This window comes from Liolophura sinensis, chromosome 7, assembly GCF_032854445.1.
Source record: "Liolophura sinensis isolate JHLJ2023 chromosome 7, CUHK_Ljap_v2, whole genome shotgun sequence".
NCBI lineage: Eukaryota > Metazoa > Mollusca > Polyplacophora > Chitonida > Chitonidae > Liolophura > Liolophura sinensis.
Window position 1 is genome coordinate 13,039,886 of NC_088301.1, and position 17,270 is coordinate 13,057,155.

At 38.0% G+C, this 17,270-nt stretch overlaps 1 protein-coding gene across 1 annotated transcript in view; it reads left to right on the plus strand.

The window, feature by feature from the left end:
• The first annotated feature begins 12,694 nt into the window (after positions 1-12,694).
• LOC135470408 (phosphatidylinositol 3-kinase regulatory subunit alpha-like) overlaps positions 12,695-17,270 on the plus strand; it is a 106,574-nt gene continuing 101,998 nt past the window's right edge. Inside the window, 1 exon segment of the mRNA XM_064749330.1 lies at positions 12,695-12,808. The gene's annotated coding sequence lies outside the window, so the exon portion shown is untranslated.

Sequence of the window (17,270 nt, forward strand, 5' to 3'; positions counted from 1 at the left end):
TGGTTTATCAATATAAAAAACAAGCATTTCTTGCCTATAACTGATAAGCTGACACCACTATATCTGTTGGTATATGAGCTGTAATTGATGAGCTGACACCATTATATATGTGGTATATCCATATCAAAAACAAGCATCTCTTGTCTACAATTGATGAGCTGACATCATTATAAATGTTGGTATATCTTTTTAAAAAACAAGCATTTCTTGCCTATAATTGATAAGCTGACACCACTATATATGTTGGTATATGAGCTGTAATTGATGAGCTGACAGCATTGTATGTTGGTATATCTATGTCAAAAACAAGCATCTCTTGCCTATAATTGATGAGCTGACACCATTATATCTGTTGGTGTATCTATATCAAATACAAGCATTTCTTGTCTATAGTTAATGAGCTTACACCATTATAAAAGTTGGTGTATCTATATCAAAAACAAGCATTTCTTGTCTATAACTGATGAGATGACATCATTATATATGTTTGTATATCTGTATCAAAAACAAGCATTTCTTCTCTATAATTGATGAGATGGCATCATAATATCTGTTGATACATGTATATCTATATAAAAGACAGATATTGTTGTTATATGTTGGAATAACTGTGTCGCTTATGAAATGTATCAGTCTGTTAACACACTAATATATTTTTCAGGTGTATACAAATCAGGTGCTGACTGCGGCCTGGGGCTGCATGAGGGATTCGGGTCTATCTACATGTACAGGCAACCAGATTAGCTATATAGCCTTCGGAAAAACTCAGGAGGAAACACCTTGACAATGGTGCGTAAACAAACAGCCTGAGAAGTAAACAATGAGACAGACGAGGGACGGAGTCGGATCGCTCCACGCTGTGCGTGAAATATGATAGTAGTGACAAATAGCCCCAGGCTTAGGCCTACCTGGACAGTGATAGTGAAGGGCCATAAGACACCGGGGATAGTTCACATACCGTCAGGGATAATGGTTTTAAGGCGGGGCCAAACTGTATACACGGAATGTACAGTCGATAATCTCAGGTCACCACACCCTCATTTCTTCGTCCCTCCCCTCCTGGTGTCTACATCTTTATCACGCTGGTCTATAGCACATCACAAACAAACAACTATATCTGCCTATGATACATGCATGATAGCCATGGTAATATTAAGTCAGTGTGCTGTTATTGTTGGCAACATGACTTAAATACTAGACTTATACTCTAAAATGCGTGTATGTCTCCAGCCCCCCACCTTTCCCACCGCCCCCGCTGTTCCAAATGCCACCACATCAAACAAGCCTTTCTTCCACTGATATTTAATCACGCCCTCGCTAGGTAATTTGCTACTCGGGCCATTAAACTTCACATGACCTTGTGATAAGAACCCCAGAATCAAACCAAGAACCACAAAGAACGTTATTGCGTTTTCAATTTCAGTGTTATAACAAGTATATGTGTCAAGTGCATGCAACATATCGCCCAATACGTCGTGCTCAGGAATATTTCACTTATACGACGGCGGTCAGCATTACGTTGATAGCAAAGCGCCAAATTTGTCGTAATAATTTTAATGGCAATATAACATAATTACTAACGTGTGACTGGTTGTGGGTTTCCTCCCACAATAACGCTGTCCGTTGTATACACGTGAAATATTCTTGAATACGGAGTAAACACAAATCAAATAAATAAATAACAGAATTACAATGCATGCACCAAAATAACTCACAGGTTAGCCATTTTATGAGTTACGTGAGGAAGTAAAAATGAGCCGCACTCTCATGAAGAGTGCCATTGCAAATTATATAATTGCGTTTACCCCTCAATGGCTATAATCGACACAAATCGTTATTCTAAGAGTTATGGCCCTTCAGTACTTACGCCACGTGTTTTAAGTTATAACCTCCAGTGGTCATTACACTAAGCTATATTTTACTTGTTGTACGTAAAATATAAAACACATCAATTAATATAATACACAGTGTTTGGCCCCAGAAGTTAAAAAATTGACAGATTTGTCTTAAAATAAGGCATCTGTGAAAACATTAACTTCTGAAGTCCTAAACGTTATTTATTTACTTATTTGGTTGGTGTTTCACGCCGTACTCAAGAATGTTTCATTTATACGAAGGCGGCCAGCATCATAGTGTGAGGAAACCAGGTAGATCCCAGAGGAAACACACGACAGTCCGCAGCTTGCTGACAGACCGTCCCACGTGTGTCGGGAAAATATCACGTGTTATCGTGTTTGTATGGTCCAAAACCTTTCAATTTTATCCTGGCTGCGGCATTAGCTATAGACCTGAAACCGCCCCTGACGTAAGGCATCCGCCAAAAGGGCCCTGAATATCGATAATCCAACACATCTACAATAAATTAGTAGCAGATTATTCAAGAACAATCTCAAACGACCCTCTTGCTAATTCAGCACACAATAATTTAGCCTATACAGAGTAAATCATACAGAACATCAGGTAACATGATACAGGCCAACGTCAATAACTTATACACATTGGAAGACTATTAGTGCACATTCAAACCGTGATATATGATCACATGGGTGGGTGTGCATATATACTGTATGTACGCAGGCATTTCATGTTAGCGCTATGTACAGTAAAACCTTTCTAAGTAAGTTTACACGCTTTATATTTGTGTGTACATCGTATATTGACCGTTTGGTTGTAAACACTTTTTTATCATGTTTATGCGGATTTGCTGATTATTTCCATATCCCATTTTAGTTATATGAGCAGTTTTATACAGCCATTTCATATGGCTACAGAGAGCCGTATAAACGTTGCGGAATGAGCGTATACGGTGCACGTGACCAAACGAGTTGGTATTTGTACCATGTGACCTACATTCCCTTACACCGCGCGCTCAAGAATGCATAACAAATAGAGAGGGGCATTTTATGCCAGTTTAAGGGGGGACAGACCATTATTCCTATTGAACGATCGTCATTTTCAGGCTGTGGGTTGTCAAATCGAGTGAGACTAAGAACTGGGAAGGCACAATAGCGGGAATGTGGCCATATACACACACGAATCGGGCCGAACAAACCGGGTTTTTTAAGGACGAAGATCATGAAATAGCGAAGGCATGGTTGAAATTCATTCCCGCACCGCCCAGCTGTTTTTCCTCGGCCATAGACACCATTACTGCTGTGCTGGCCAAGTATGCAAGTTGAAGTCAAGAACCTTTGTAAGCATGAAATGTATGTCAGATAATATAAAAGGTCGTCTCATACACGAAGTTAATATTTTTGGACGTATTCTTTTCAAACACCAGATCCATATTTGAACTAGATATTCAGTTAATGGAAAGTGTGTCTTGTAGTTTCCCTTGCATAGCACCTACTATAAGTGAACATATTAAAAATGTTTGGTTTGTAACAGTTAAGTGACATGTAACTGACTTTTTTTGCTGTGTTTAGAATTCCTTAAGTCTACATTTTGTTAATTTTGCATTTCAAGAAACTCAGTAATTTTTTATATACAAAGATCTGCAAGCGATGAATACGGTAAACGTATATATATATATATATATATATATATATATATATATATATATATATATATTTATCAATGTACTAATAAGCACCGATTAGCATGACGCTTGATTGGCTATTAAAATTTGAATGGAAGCTTATATGCATGGGCGTGCAATTGGGTTTGAGAACCATCAAGGAATCGTGTAGCGCTAAAACAAATCAGTACCGATGACAATCGATTGAATGACTAATACATCATTAAAGCCTTGCACACTCCAGAACGTTGCAAATTCACAATGACAGTCATTGGCATGGAAGAAGAAAACCTGAGCTGTTGACAACTTTCTTACATACATGCATGTAACGCCTACAGGCTTTTATGTGATTTTGACGTAAGGCAATTCGCGGCCTTCAACGAACGTTAGGGGCCTCCGTGGTCGAGCGAGTCAAGTGGCCTCGGACCCCCATTAATTTTCCATAAGCGACAATGTTAACGTCTAGCACTGTAGCTCAATCCCAAACATTCCGTGGCCAGTAAGCTTTGGTGCATACCTGGCCCAGCCTGTGAGAAAGAAGCCATAAAAATCTTGACATAGGTTGACCGTCAAAATCTGGACCTTTCCATGCCGGCAGCTGGGAGGCGTGCCTAGCAAACGCCAAGGGGACGTCACTAGCAGCCTCACACCTTGTGTCCTCTCACCCAGAATTTCAAACTTTCATCAATAAAGCTCATACCTCCTCAAAGTTTAGACAGTTTCCAGGATTTTAATACCAAGCATGCACCTGTGCACCAAAAATGGACGCCTGGGAGCACAAAAAGACTTTATACCCTAAAATTCACAGAACTACAATCGTCCTACCGAAAAACGGAAGTTCTAATGGGGGTCTGTGTCCAAGTCAATCTCATGCCGGCTTCCTCTCTGGCGGTACGTGGGAAGATTTAACAGCAACCTGCTGATGATCGTGGGTTTCCCCGGGATCTTCATGATTTCCTCTCACCATGACGCTGACCGCCGTCGTATAAGTGAAATATTCTTGAGTATGGCGTAAAACACCAATAAACAAGTAAATATATAGCCTCACATAGAGACATAGTAATACCGTACTTACAAGCACACATAGACACATGTGCCTAGTGTATAGCTAAATTAAGGCACACAAATGGAGATATGGCATAGACGTATGTAATGTCTTAAATGAGTGAGTGAATGCTTGGGGTTTAACGTCGTACTCGACAATTTTTCAGTCATATGACGACGAAGGAATCATTAGAGTGCATGTACGTGTAATGTGCCTCCTTGTTGCAGGACGGATTTCCACCGCTCTTTTGCTGATTTAAGTGAGGGTTTTGTCTCGGTACGTTCCTTCGGTGCTCCGGTTTCCCCTACTCAAGCACATAACGCACCGCTGCCATATTAGTGAAATTCTTGAGAACGTCGTTAAACATCAATCATGCAGGGAGGAAAATATTATATACATCTAGGCAAGGGTTCGTTAGTAAGTTTGGTCAGTCGGTGGTTTACCCCGAGGGCTCCAATCATCTGTAAAACTGGCCGTGGGAAAATCGTGATTATGGCGTCAAATAACATTCAAATAAACGAATAAATGAATAATATCCCACTTTGGATTGCTATTATGTTAGCGAATTTGTTTGGTTTCCTTGGAACTCGACTAATGTGACATAAATACTCCTATATCCTTCACAAATATTCGATCAAATCACAGGTCATCGATCATGTATATGGTAAATGTAAACGCTCGGTGAATCACAATATATAAAGCGTCAGATTAAAATTGCGGTCAATCAGATATTGTACAAATATAAATTTGGTAAACGTCAAGGTACACAGGTGTATATACAGGAGTCAATTCATGACTGCGGTTTCATCCAGCCTTCAGGCCTGATGATAATAAAATCTACCTGAAGCCTTTCACCACGATTTTTTTTTTTTTGTATAGTAAACAGTTGACTACAAATAAAATATACGGCGCATATGACTTCCATCAGTCAGGCTGCATTATCGATGGACATTGAATCTTTGGTCTGGGAATCTTTTATCAGTAATCTTTTATTCATGGGTAAAAGGAGTTACTCCAGCATTCAGTGTGGGAATTAGAGTTAAAAAAAAATTCCTGTGACGTCAGAGTTCCTAATCCCTGATAGTATGGTCTATAAAGCCCACCTTAGATTTTTTTTTTTTTTTTTTGATTGGTGTTTTACGCCGTACTCAAGAATATTTCACTTATACGACGGCGGCCAGCATTATGGTGGGCGGAAACCGGGCAGAGCCCGGGGAAAACCCACGACCATCCGCAGGTTGCTGGCAGACCTCCCCACATACGGCCGGAGAGGAAGCCAGCATGAGCTGGACTTGAACTCACAGCGACCGCATTGGTGAGAGACTCCTGGGTCATTACGCTGCGCTAGCGCGCTAACCGACTGAGCCACGGAGCCCCCCCCCCCCCCCCCCCCCCACCCACTTTGGATTTCAAATGTTTGGACGCTTTTAACTCTCTTCACAAAAATATATAAAAAAAAAATAAATGAAAGTATATTTATGCAGAGTTTTAAGTGGTCTAACGTCATCGGTCACGGATTTTCAAGACATGCCAAAGAAGATATTAAATTCGTTTTCATTATTCCAAAACTAAACGCCTGAAGTACATGTATACCGACCTGTGGTATCTGAAAGTGAAGTAATACGAATTCAGTCTGATTATATACAAAAGTTAAACTAATATTAAAATAAATGTCTGTATAGCTCAGTATATGTAAGTATATTTAGTCACACATATTCCTGACTTAAGTCAAATCACAATTTTTTTTTTTATTTTGGTGTATAGGCTGTATAGATAAACACATAACTCAATATGAGTCTTCTGCTTTCATAGCTCTTTCAGTGACGTTTGGTAAGTTTGATATATACAGAACTATTTGAAATATAAATCAAGCCTTAAAAATGACCCCCGACCACTGACAATGAGTTTTGGCGAATTGCAAGGCAGATAATATGCATGCAATTCTCTTCATTAATTAAGAGCAATTTACACCTACGCAGAAATGAATTGAGAATAGTCGACCTGGATGTTCCTGTATATAAAATGAATACTAGTGAGTTGAGTTGGAATATATAGAATGTCATGTTTTCTGATGAAACATATATCACGGTGACATCTTGTCAAGTTGGCTAAATCTTTCCACATATACATGTGAAATGAAATGCACGGTAGGAAAAAAAACATGTTTGTATAAGAAAAAGAAATGCATAAGGATCCTTATAATAGATCATTTAATTGCGATGACGTTTTCTAATCCTCATTAAAGGAAGATAATCTTATTACACAAGAGGGCCGAAAGAAGAAGATAAATCGACTGCAAGGTCTGATCTTTATCTAATATCTCTCAAAATACATACACCGGTGGGAAATGAAGTCACATCGAAAGATTGATGGTGTGTTATATAATAATTTAAAGGGGAAAAAACATTGAAGACGTCATCATCAGACTCGCCTGTGAAAATTATATCTAAAAATATCTTTAAACTTAAATGTTTAAGTATATTTAACAGAATTATAAAGCGTTCATTAAAAGTTTAAAGGAATTGAACGCACAGTACGCTGTAGTCATGGACCTTGTAATACGCCAATAAAGTGCGTCCAGACAGATCACGTGACTAAGAAATTCTCGTTGGTGTTGAAACATTATATCGCGGGATAATACGTGAAAAACAGATCCTGCACATGCGCCTGTCTTTTCCGTTACGAGTTCTATATTCGGAATTTTTCTTTGGCTTACTACATACGAATGTAAGACAAAGTTGCCAATTTGTTGACTTTACGCTCTTTGAAACATCCAAAGTAAAACACACATACATCATCCTGAAGCTTAATTTCATAAAGCAATGTGGCAACGTTTAAAGATAAGTGTTATTCTTGTCTCAAGAAACATTTTTGTTCAGGCCTGTTCACCGACACAACATGTCAACTAACTAAAGTAAAACTGATATTCCTTTACATGTTAAAGAATAAATAAATATATGTAAGGAATAAAATGATAGCATATGTCAACAAAATACAACTTAAAATAAAAAATGCCGTTTGCGAACGTTTCCAAACTTGCTTAAATCTTGCTTCGTGTAATACATGTCCTTTAGTAGTAACAGAATATGTGCGTTAAACTATACTCCATGCATGGTGCGGGGGAGTGGGGGACTGATTCAGTATTTTTTACTACCGGATGTTTCATGAAATTAGCTACAGAATAATGATTCAGACTGGTGTAGCAGACTGGTGACATACGACAGATAGACATTGGCTTTTTGTAAATGATTGTGTCATGGAGCACGTTTTTTCAGAAATCTGTAAATATTTATTTAAACAGAAGATCAAATGTAGACATTTGATACGTGTTTAGCTTAATGACATGCACATATATGGGACTTTACATGTTAAATTACACGCCAATGTGTCATTGAAAAATACCACTTTGTATGTATATCCGTTGCTTGGTTACGTGCAGAACGACATGACTTGGATTCCATGCGAAGGCTCCTGAACCGAGTGCAATCACAAAGACTGGCTGAACTATAATCAATTCTGAGATAACTCGAATATTATTTTCATGGTTCTTCCCCGAAGTAACGAATCAGTAAAAGATTTTAAATAACTTAATGATGATGAAGTTACTACTTGGATGGTGTGTTTTGAGCTCGAATCTTTTATAGATTCATTAAACTCTTAGTTAATAATACGAGTCTGATACTTACTGTTTACTGAAGGCAACAATTTGAGTTATTCTTGGTACAGATACAGAAAATTTGATTTGATTGGCTATTATGGATTTTTTACTTTTTCTTGTTAATTAATCCTTTTTTGGCTTAATCAGTGCATCTATTGTATAAGCGGAACAATAACTGCTTCTAGAATCATATACCGGACCCTATGGCTCAGAAGGTAGAGCTTTGGGAGCGGTGGATCCAGTGTCAATCCTCTAAAAGGGGGAGTTATAGCTTCCTCGCTTGGCGTTTAGCATTAAGGGGATAGTGCAACGACTCTTAGACCAGGTTTACTTGCCTTCGGTAAGTCGTCTCAGAGAAGCAGCACTGGGTAAAAGAGCGGTGGAAATCCGTCCTGCAACAAGGCACATTGCATGCACTCACAGGAATCCTTCGTCGTCATATGATTGAACAATTGTCAAGCACTCACTCACTCACTCTAGAATCATATGATCAAACTTAAAATATCTCAAAAATATGCAGTTACTGTTTAAACAAATTTAACAAGATGTTTCTGATACATTTCACAAGAGAGAGGTGAAATTTGAATACTGCGTGTATATTTTTGGACAGGCTGAGTTGAAAAGTCGGGGGAGTTGAGGGTTTCGTGCGAGCCCTGAAGATATCATCCGGTATCCGTACTGGCGACTATTTCACTTTCCTCTCGAATTTCACACACACCTCTGATCATTTCGATCATATATATACATATATCAGAGAACATATATCAATTTTGATTTGTTTGTTGATTATAGAAAGTATCCAAATATTCATTATTTGCATAAATACATTTACATTGGGCAACTACCTATGTTGTAAGGGACATAACTGGGCATACATACTTCACATTCAGCTGAGAGTTATTTCCCTTGATTATATAACAATAAACGAACTCAATCACCCAGTGTATTTTTTTTTTTTTTCGATTGAGCCTATGTTAACCAAGATACTATGCATGTTTTAATTCTCCTGTACACTCTATGTGTTTAGGACGTAAACACAAAACTCCACACAATTTTGATTCGCTAAAACCAGAAGAGGTGTTTAGGTGAATTGTACAGGCATTAAAAAATGTGGAGTTCTCAAAATATGTTTTGTCCACGGATCCTGAACATGTTTACCTCCAAAATACAGGGCCGTATGCTAAACATGTTTGATACCTATGCATTAAGCCACTGCAAACCTCCACGCATGACTCGTTTTCACATTTTCATCAACTTAATAGTTTACACAGAATCATGAAATTGGGGACACATGAGATACGGGTGCAATCTGGGCCATAGGCAGGGAATTTGTACAATCCTCCGCGCTCGCTCTCTTGGATGACGCTCATACGCATGAAAGTCTTTAGATTTTCGTTGAAGAACGCGTGTCTTCCATGTACTAGTATACAATGTAGTTTGAATATCTGAGCGCCAGTATCTTGTCAAAGGTCGGTGGTTTACACCGGGAACTCCACTTTCCTCCACTCATAAAACTGACTGCTACTGCTATACAACTGCATGTATATAGTAAATATTATGATAATTATGTTAAACTAGCGGAAGAATAGTATTTCGCTGGCTAATTGTCTACATTGTATATAGAGGCCGAACTCGTAAGAGTGCAACATTTGGATGAGTTAAACATTAAAATCAAGTAAATAAATAAATAAAATTTATCCATGGCTGATTGACTAGGCGTTGAATTAAGAAGCAGCACTTTATCGCTTTTCCATACAATTTTTTCGAATACACGACACTATATACACTTCCTTATGTCTGCAGCAATATACTCCCGGAATTAAGTCCATCATGTGAACAACTATAACAAAAAATATAAGTACAGATATATACATACATTGCATATACACATGGAGACCTACATATATCATGGCCTGCGTGGGAAGATTTTTTTCCCGTGGGCTGAGTCCAGTTTCCTCCCACCGTAATACTGGCCGCCGTCGTATAAGCGAAATATTCTTCAAATTTTTAGTACAGCGTAAACACTCAAGTCAAATAAATAAATTTATACATTCATATATACCGACAGATACTTCTTCGTTTAGAGTTAGATCAGCTAACAAGGGCCATTGGTTATGCCTGGTAGAAAGACATTTGAAAGTTCACGTATGTATAATCTATTTTTTCTGCTAATTCTCTTGGTGGAAAGTGAGGGAGAGGGGTAAGGGGGACAGTAAAGCGGCGCAGTCAAATGTAAATTATCGGAAATCGCTGTTCAAGGGAGGTAATTCTGTACAAACACCTTTCCAACCGGCGTACGGTTATACAGAAAAAATACAATAAGTTGTCTTCTTTCTTTCAGTTCAACATTATGATAAGTTATTTATATGACGCTATTTTAACGTATGTGTCATACAGGTGAACTTGTTGTGGGTCGGATGTATTTTATCATGGCCTACGCTTGGCATATTTGTTTCGTTTCCCAGAAAAGCTATATACATGTCATGAACGTAATTACATAGCCCCTTATTCAGGTTTACAGTTCAACTATAATTGCATGTATATAGTAAATATTATGATAATTATGTTAAATGAGCGGAAGAATAGTATTTCCTTATTATGAGCTTAATTGTGCATAGAGGTCGAACTGGTGCCGTATAGGCTATAACATTTGGATGGCTACTATTATAACGGTCATGTCCATCGTATGCAGCTTCCAGCAGTAGGCCTACATACCGTTTATATGAATGTATTCATTCCCATCAGCTCCCAGCAGTGTGCCAATACACCCTTTATATTAATGTAACTTGGTTGTTATTTCTTAACACGGAATATGTGATCTGGGCTAATATACGCCCTGACACAATCTAAAAGTACACAAGAGCTCTTCAGCTTTTTCTTTGGGACGTAAACATTGTTTACGGTAAATGGCCTAAAGTTTCGCCCTGGGACTTGGAAAGTGTATCCCAGGATTCGTTGCGTTCATTGTGCTGATACTGATCGGCGCCACGGGAGAGCATCAGGGATGGTCAGGGGATTATCGGCCTACTGACAGCTCACGGGATGTAATAAACAAGCTCAGGCTTAACTGAGCAGTTAGTCTATGCTACTACCACCAACGGCTCATGTTTTCGTCAGTTTTCATTATAATGATTTTGATACACGCAACAGGTGGATTGCTTTATTGTGGTTATTTTGTGATAAATAGGAATTTGGGAGAAAACTCCTTGGAGATTAAGTGTGACTCGTAAAGTACCTTTACACATATGGAGTGCCATGTCAAATATCCATTTTTAAACTGCAGGGCTCTGCGTATACAAAGCTGTAGCAGAAGATACCTGGAATCAACAATACCAGCGGGCCTGATGCAGATGTCAAACTGGTATTAAAGTGATACCTACACACGTGCGTTTGCGCCGCTGCAGCTAAACATTTCTTGTTCATTTTGACGTAACTTGCAAGACTGTCAACTGCCAACATTTCGTAAACATGAATCCTCAATTTACCTAATGCTTAATCGAGTCCCCTGGGATGAAATTTTATTCAGGGGCCGCTAATTAAGGCGAATTCGCAACTAACCCGATTTATAAACTTGAGGAACGTTCTAGGAGGAGGCTGATATTTCAAGAAAGTTAATTATTGGAGTTATTCAAAAATGACAGCAAAACTTCGACTGGATTTGCGCTGACCGTTTTTTTGGGCCCATCCTCCTCCGTATACCTTCTTTAACTAGTGCAGTGTCCGTTTGTGACGTCATCATCGTGTAATTATGTCTGCATTCAATTTTTCAAACGACTCTTTACTTCTTTGACAATATGTTGCATTATATGGCATAATTCAAGAAAGTAAAAAAGAATTTTGCACAGATGTACAAATTTTTACACCGTAACATACATGTCTAAATATTAGGGTTCATTGCGGAATAATTTTCCACTTAAAGGATCTCTTTATGTTTTTCTTTTTTTTTTCTTGAACTGTGTCAAGGGGTCAATTTTTTATCCGTTTAACATTGTTTCTTGCAACATAGTTTTATGTAGTCATTTGTAAGCAAAATGTTTAAAGCGTATCACGTGCATATACTAGTTGCAGGGAAGAAGCTATTTCGTCACCAGTTTTGTTTATTTTTATCACCACTCTTTATTTACAGTTTTATGGATTGACACTGAAGGATTTTAAAAAATCCATATTTTTATTATTTCAGTTTATTTTTTCTTGATCGATTGATTTGATTTATTTGTTTTATTTGGTTGGTGTTTTACGCCGTACTCACTCTTGAGTACTGAAAATGCAGAAAACATAATGGCATCGCCCAACCAAGATAGCCGGTGCAACGCTCACTTCCTTGTCTCGTGCAGGATCTAGCTGATTGGATTATTACTAGATGGCGTCAATAAAAATGAGTGTTTACCTATGTTATGAAATACACGAATCCTTTTTTTTTCTTCCGTCTTTCCGATTTAGGTGTTGTAGGTGATGACAGTTAAATTTTCGCGGCCAGTATTCATTGGTCATACACGCGTGACGTCACAACTTGACATGGCGGCGCTATTGCCATTTCCTGTCGCATGAGGAGAGGCTCTAGAAATTTGTGTCAACTCTTGAGGAATTGGTAAGATTTAATGCTACAGGGCATATTTTTCGATCATGTCATTAGTGCATATATGAACTGAATGGGTTTCAGTGTTGGTTGCTAGGTTGTGAGCGGTTAGAAAGGATAATTTTGCGATGTTTGCTGGTTGTTTAGGTGTCTAGTTGTAGCAGGAAGTGTGTGACCAAAGTGTTGAATGATGCAGTGTAATTCAGGCTAGCATTACCACATGCTGAACTAAATTTACTTTGTCTGCGTAAGTGTTATGAAATTCAGGAGGAAGCAGAGGGACACTCAAATGGCACAAGTTCAACAGCCTCTGTTCCTAAAATGATAACGCTGTAAGTGTAGCCATTTCTCATTCGTCACCCATACCACTGTGTACATAGCAGTATTCAGTGTGTATCGTTGAGTTGCAGTGTACATATAAGCCTTGAAGTGTATTTAGTGGTGTATTTTTTTGATTGATGTTCTACTCGATAGTTAAGAATAATTGATTTGCACAACGACGGTCAGGATTATAGTCGGAAGATACCCATCAGAACTCACAGGTTACTTCTCAGAACTCACAGGTTACCCCTCAGAACTCACAGGTTACCCCTCATCGACATACCGGTTTCTGAGAACCCTCTTTTGCAAAGCTGCATCCAAAGCAGTTATGATCTGTAGTCATGTGAAATCCTGTTGCGTAAAAAAGACTAATGTGTCATAATGGAAGTTCAACATTGTTCAATATTGTTATGTTTCATGAAACCGGTACATACTTCTATCTGTCCTGTTCTAGTCCTGTGAATGTAACTGTTTTTATAGTCTTGATATATGATGTTGAGTCATATTGCGATAGTTCTAGTAAGTGGTCGAAAACTATGACTACTGAACAACTCCATGTACCCAGAATGTCGCCCATACCATCATAAATTTGGTTCCCATCATGACGAAAAGTCAGTGTACCAAGCCTTTTGATGTTTTGAAACAGCCCTTGCTCCATTTTTATCAAAATTGCATTCCACAACCTAGAGCATTCACTTTACTGTGAGTTTTTCAACATGTTACCATGAAGAGCAATGGCAGTATAACTCAGGCAGGTGAAACAGGAAAAGCATGTGTACACTAATCGTATTAGGCTTGACTACATTTGTGTATACCTTGACATCATAAGTACTTCAGACTGAAGGGGCCTGTGGATGGATTTAGTCAGTAACAGTAAATGTCTTTGCTCCGGCCGTACATGGAATGATCTGCCAGCAACTTATGGATGATCATGGGTTTTCCCCAAGCTTCCCAAATTTCTTCCCACCAAAATGCTGGCTGCTGCCATATTAGTGAGTACAGCATAAATTCAGAATCAAACAATAAATAAATCAACATCTGCCTTTGCTTGCGACTGCAGTGTTGCTGAGTCAGTTTATCAATCTCAGACTCTCTTTCATTAAATTGCTTTACTTGAAATTGTTTTGGACAAAGAATTAGATTTTTCACATGTTCTTCTTGGCAATCTGACCTACATGTAAGGCCACTGTGAAAATATTCTTTGTTGGGCATGGCCTGACACTGTCACAAAAAGTAGCAGCCGTTGCTAGGGAATGTGACTAATAAAAAAATTGATATTTTTTTAAAAATAGAAAGAAAAATGAAAGAAAATCAATCAAAATTCCAATGAAAACTTTACAGCTGGTCGATCAAGTTATGTCCATAACATGTACCAAGGCAGAATCTATCAGTCAGGAGTTATCCATTTTTAATTTGATCATGTATTTTCAATGATAAAAGCAGATTTTAATAATCATTACACACGTTTAAATCATATTGGATGACCTCAGGTTTTGTCAATCTAGATCATCAGTCTGAAGAGCTTGAAATATCACATTTCCTCCCTTGATACCTGAGATATCACATTTCTAAGTAAGCAAAATCATTCACATTGAGGAAATTGAAAAGTCATGTCATCATGTTCAACCAATCGGGCAATTTTTGTTCTTTAACTGGAAAGCACACCCTGTTTCCGCTATGCTGGTGTGTATTAGCTTTATCATTGTATTTGGTTGTGTGTCTGTGTGTATGTACACAGTATCATTGTTACATTAACTTTTCTCTGAATGTAAGTTTTTTTAAAACCCTTAGCTTGAAATCATTTTCATTTGCCCAAAAGTTCCACTTAACCTAAGATTTTTTTTTCCATGTTTTTGTGTTATGCCCAGTAAAGATATTAAGGGCAGCTGAATGTAATGCTGGAAACAGCATAAAACTACCATGACTAGAAATTCTCATTGTGATCATGAGGTACATGTGTCATTATTTGTGTGCATGGGTTTTTTTGTTTTTTTTTATAGCATTGATAAGCACTGTTAAGAGATCAGCATGTACATGTTTGGTAGATCCACCAGTTTTGTATACCTGTAATTCCTGTAAGTGTTGTCATTCACAATGAGTAATCAGTATATCAGTAACTTTATGTGTAGAGTAGACTGCAGACACAGTCGTGGCCTGGCAAGGGTAATTCCCAACATTCAGACATGGACAGAAAACCAAACCGCCAACACTAAAGATCAGCACTGTGGTTGGTCAACAGCCATTTTTAGTCGTGTGGTGAAGTATTTTGAGTACCAGTATTGTATGAATAGGGTAGAGGTTCAATTTGTTTAATACTACACGGAAGGGATTCATAAAGCAATCTATCCAGCACATGTTGGATACATGCATGTATATTGTCAAAAGTGAGTTAAAATCAACATCAGGAAAACTTCTGTGCTGTGTCTTTTATTGAGGCAGCGTATTAAAGGTTTGGTGTCCAGATTTACCTACTGGTCCTAATTATAAAGATTATAACCTGTTTGAACAGTGTGTTACCAGGGGAGCATCTGAGAGACGTAATAATGACTTTAAATTCACCGAAAACAGTAGATTTACTGCCCAAGCCTATCTCCAGCCAGCAGGCCAGTACGGCTCAGTGGGTAACGTCTTGGCCGACCCAAGTCCAGCTGGCCTATATACCTTTGGAATTTGTATCAAAACGATGCCATTTTCGAGATGGATGCTAGCTGCACAGAAGTAAATATAGTCGTATCAATTTGAACCCATAGTCGACCATGTCATTCAAATGTATGGCACTGACATATCTGGCCAGGCTTTAGATTGTGAGTTTTCCGACTTTGAATTTGGCCTTTGTGCAGGTATTTCCAGCCGCACTAGCAATGTACTTCCTGATAAGCTATAGTTTTATCCTGTGTTACACTGTACATTCCCATGTGTTAACTTTTCAAAATAAATATCATTCTATTCCTCGTTGGATTCTAAATTCATATATTAAGGGCATGTAGTCGCATACAATATAAATGCATTCACGAAGCGAACATTGGTGTTAGTGTACACAAATTTAGCCTCTATCAGTTTTCAGTTCAGTTCTTAGTATTTTATACTGTGTGCAGGTGCCATTGTTGAAATTCAGCTGTATTCCTCTTGTACATGTAGCTTTTTCTACATGACGAGAGCCCATACCTCTGTTTTGGGTGGATATACACTGAAGTAAATGGCGAAGCTCTGACAGCTTGTAAAGGTTGGACTTGTAGGACGTAATTCTGCAGAGACTTGAGACGTGTTGGCGGAAAAAATGCATAAAATCAAGCCATGTTAATCAAGCCAATGTGCAGTTTTTCAGTATTTTTTTTACACTCATTTTAACAACAGATACATTGGTAGCTAATTGTGAATAAATGATAAATCTGGACAGTAATCCTTTAAGAATGAGATACATGTATACATATGCTATATGAAGTATATGTGGTTGTATGTATACTAAAGAAGAAAACTAGTTGTTTTTTCTCTTTCAGATTTTCACCTCTTTGATACCCACCCTATCTCCCGGTCTTCTGCAGTATACGCACTGTGTTGTACAATATAATAGATGTCATGTGATACATTCGTAGATGTAAACTGGTAAATAGCCTTCGCCCTGCCTGTACATTATGTATGTACTTAGCCTTATGGCATTACATACTACCGGTATCATATATTAATAACTGCTATATAATAAAATGAAAAAAAAAAAAAAAAATGCAGACTTGGATAACAAGTTAAATCAAAAACAGCTATAAACAAAACAACAATAGAGATCCACACTGATAAAACTGTCAATTTTAATCTGGACACAAATCCTTTAGGAATGAGATACATGTATCATTTTTTTTTTTTTTCTGTGCAATGTCATTTGTACTATGTTAAAGTTGTCCATGTGATATGAGTACAATAGTTTACGGAAATTTTCGCATTTTTCCCCCACATTTCAGTATGAGATTGGTTTTCGCCTCGAATAAATACAAATAGTTTTTCTTTCCATATTGTTAAGGTTTTTACCCATCACCATCCAGCATGTCAAGCATACGGGTGGATAACTGTTGGTCGTAGAATGTTCGTTGGCTATAGTATACTTCTAACCCTCAAGACGAGGTGTAGGCACGTAGCCAATTTTGCTGTGCAGTGTATAACC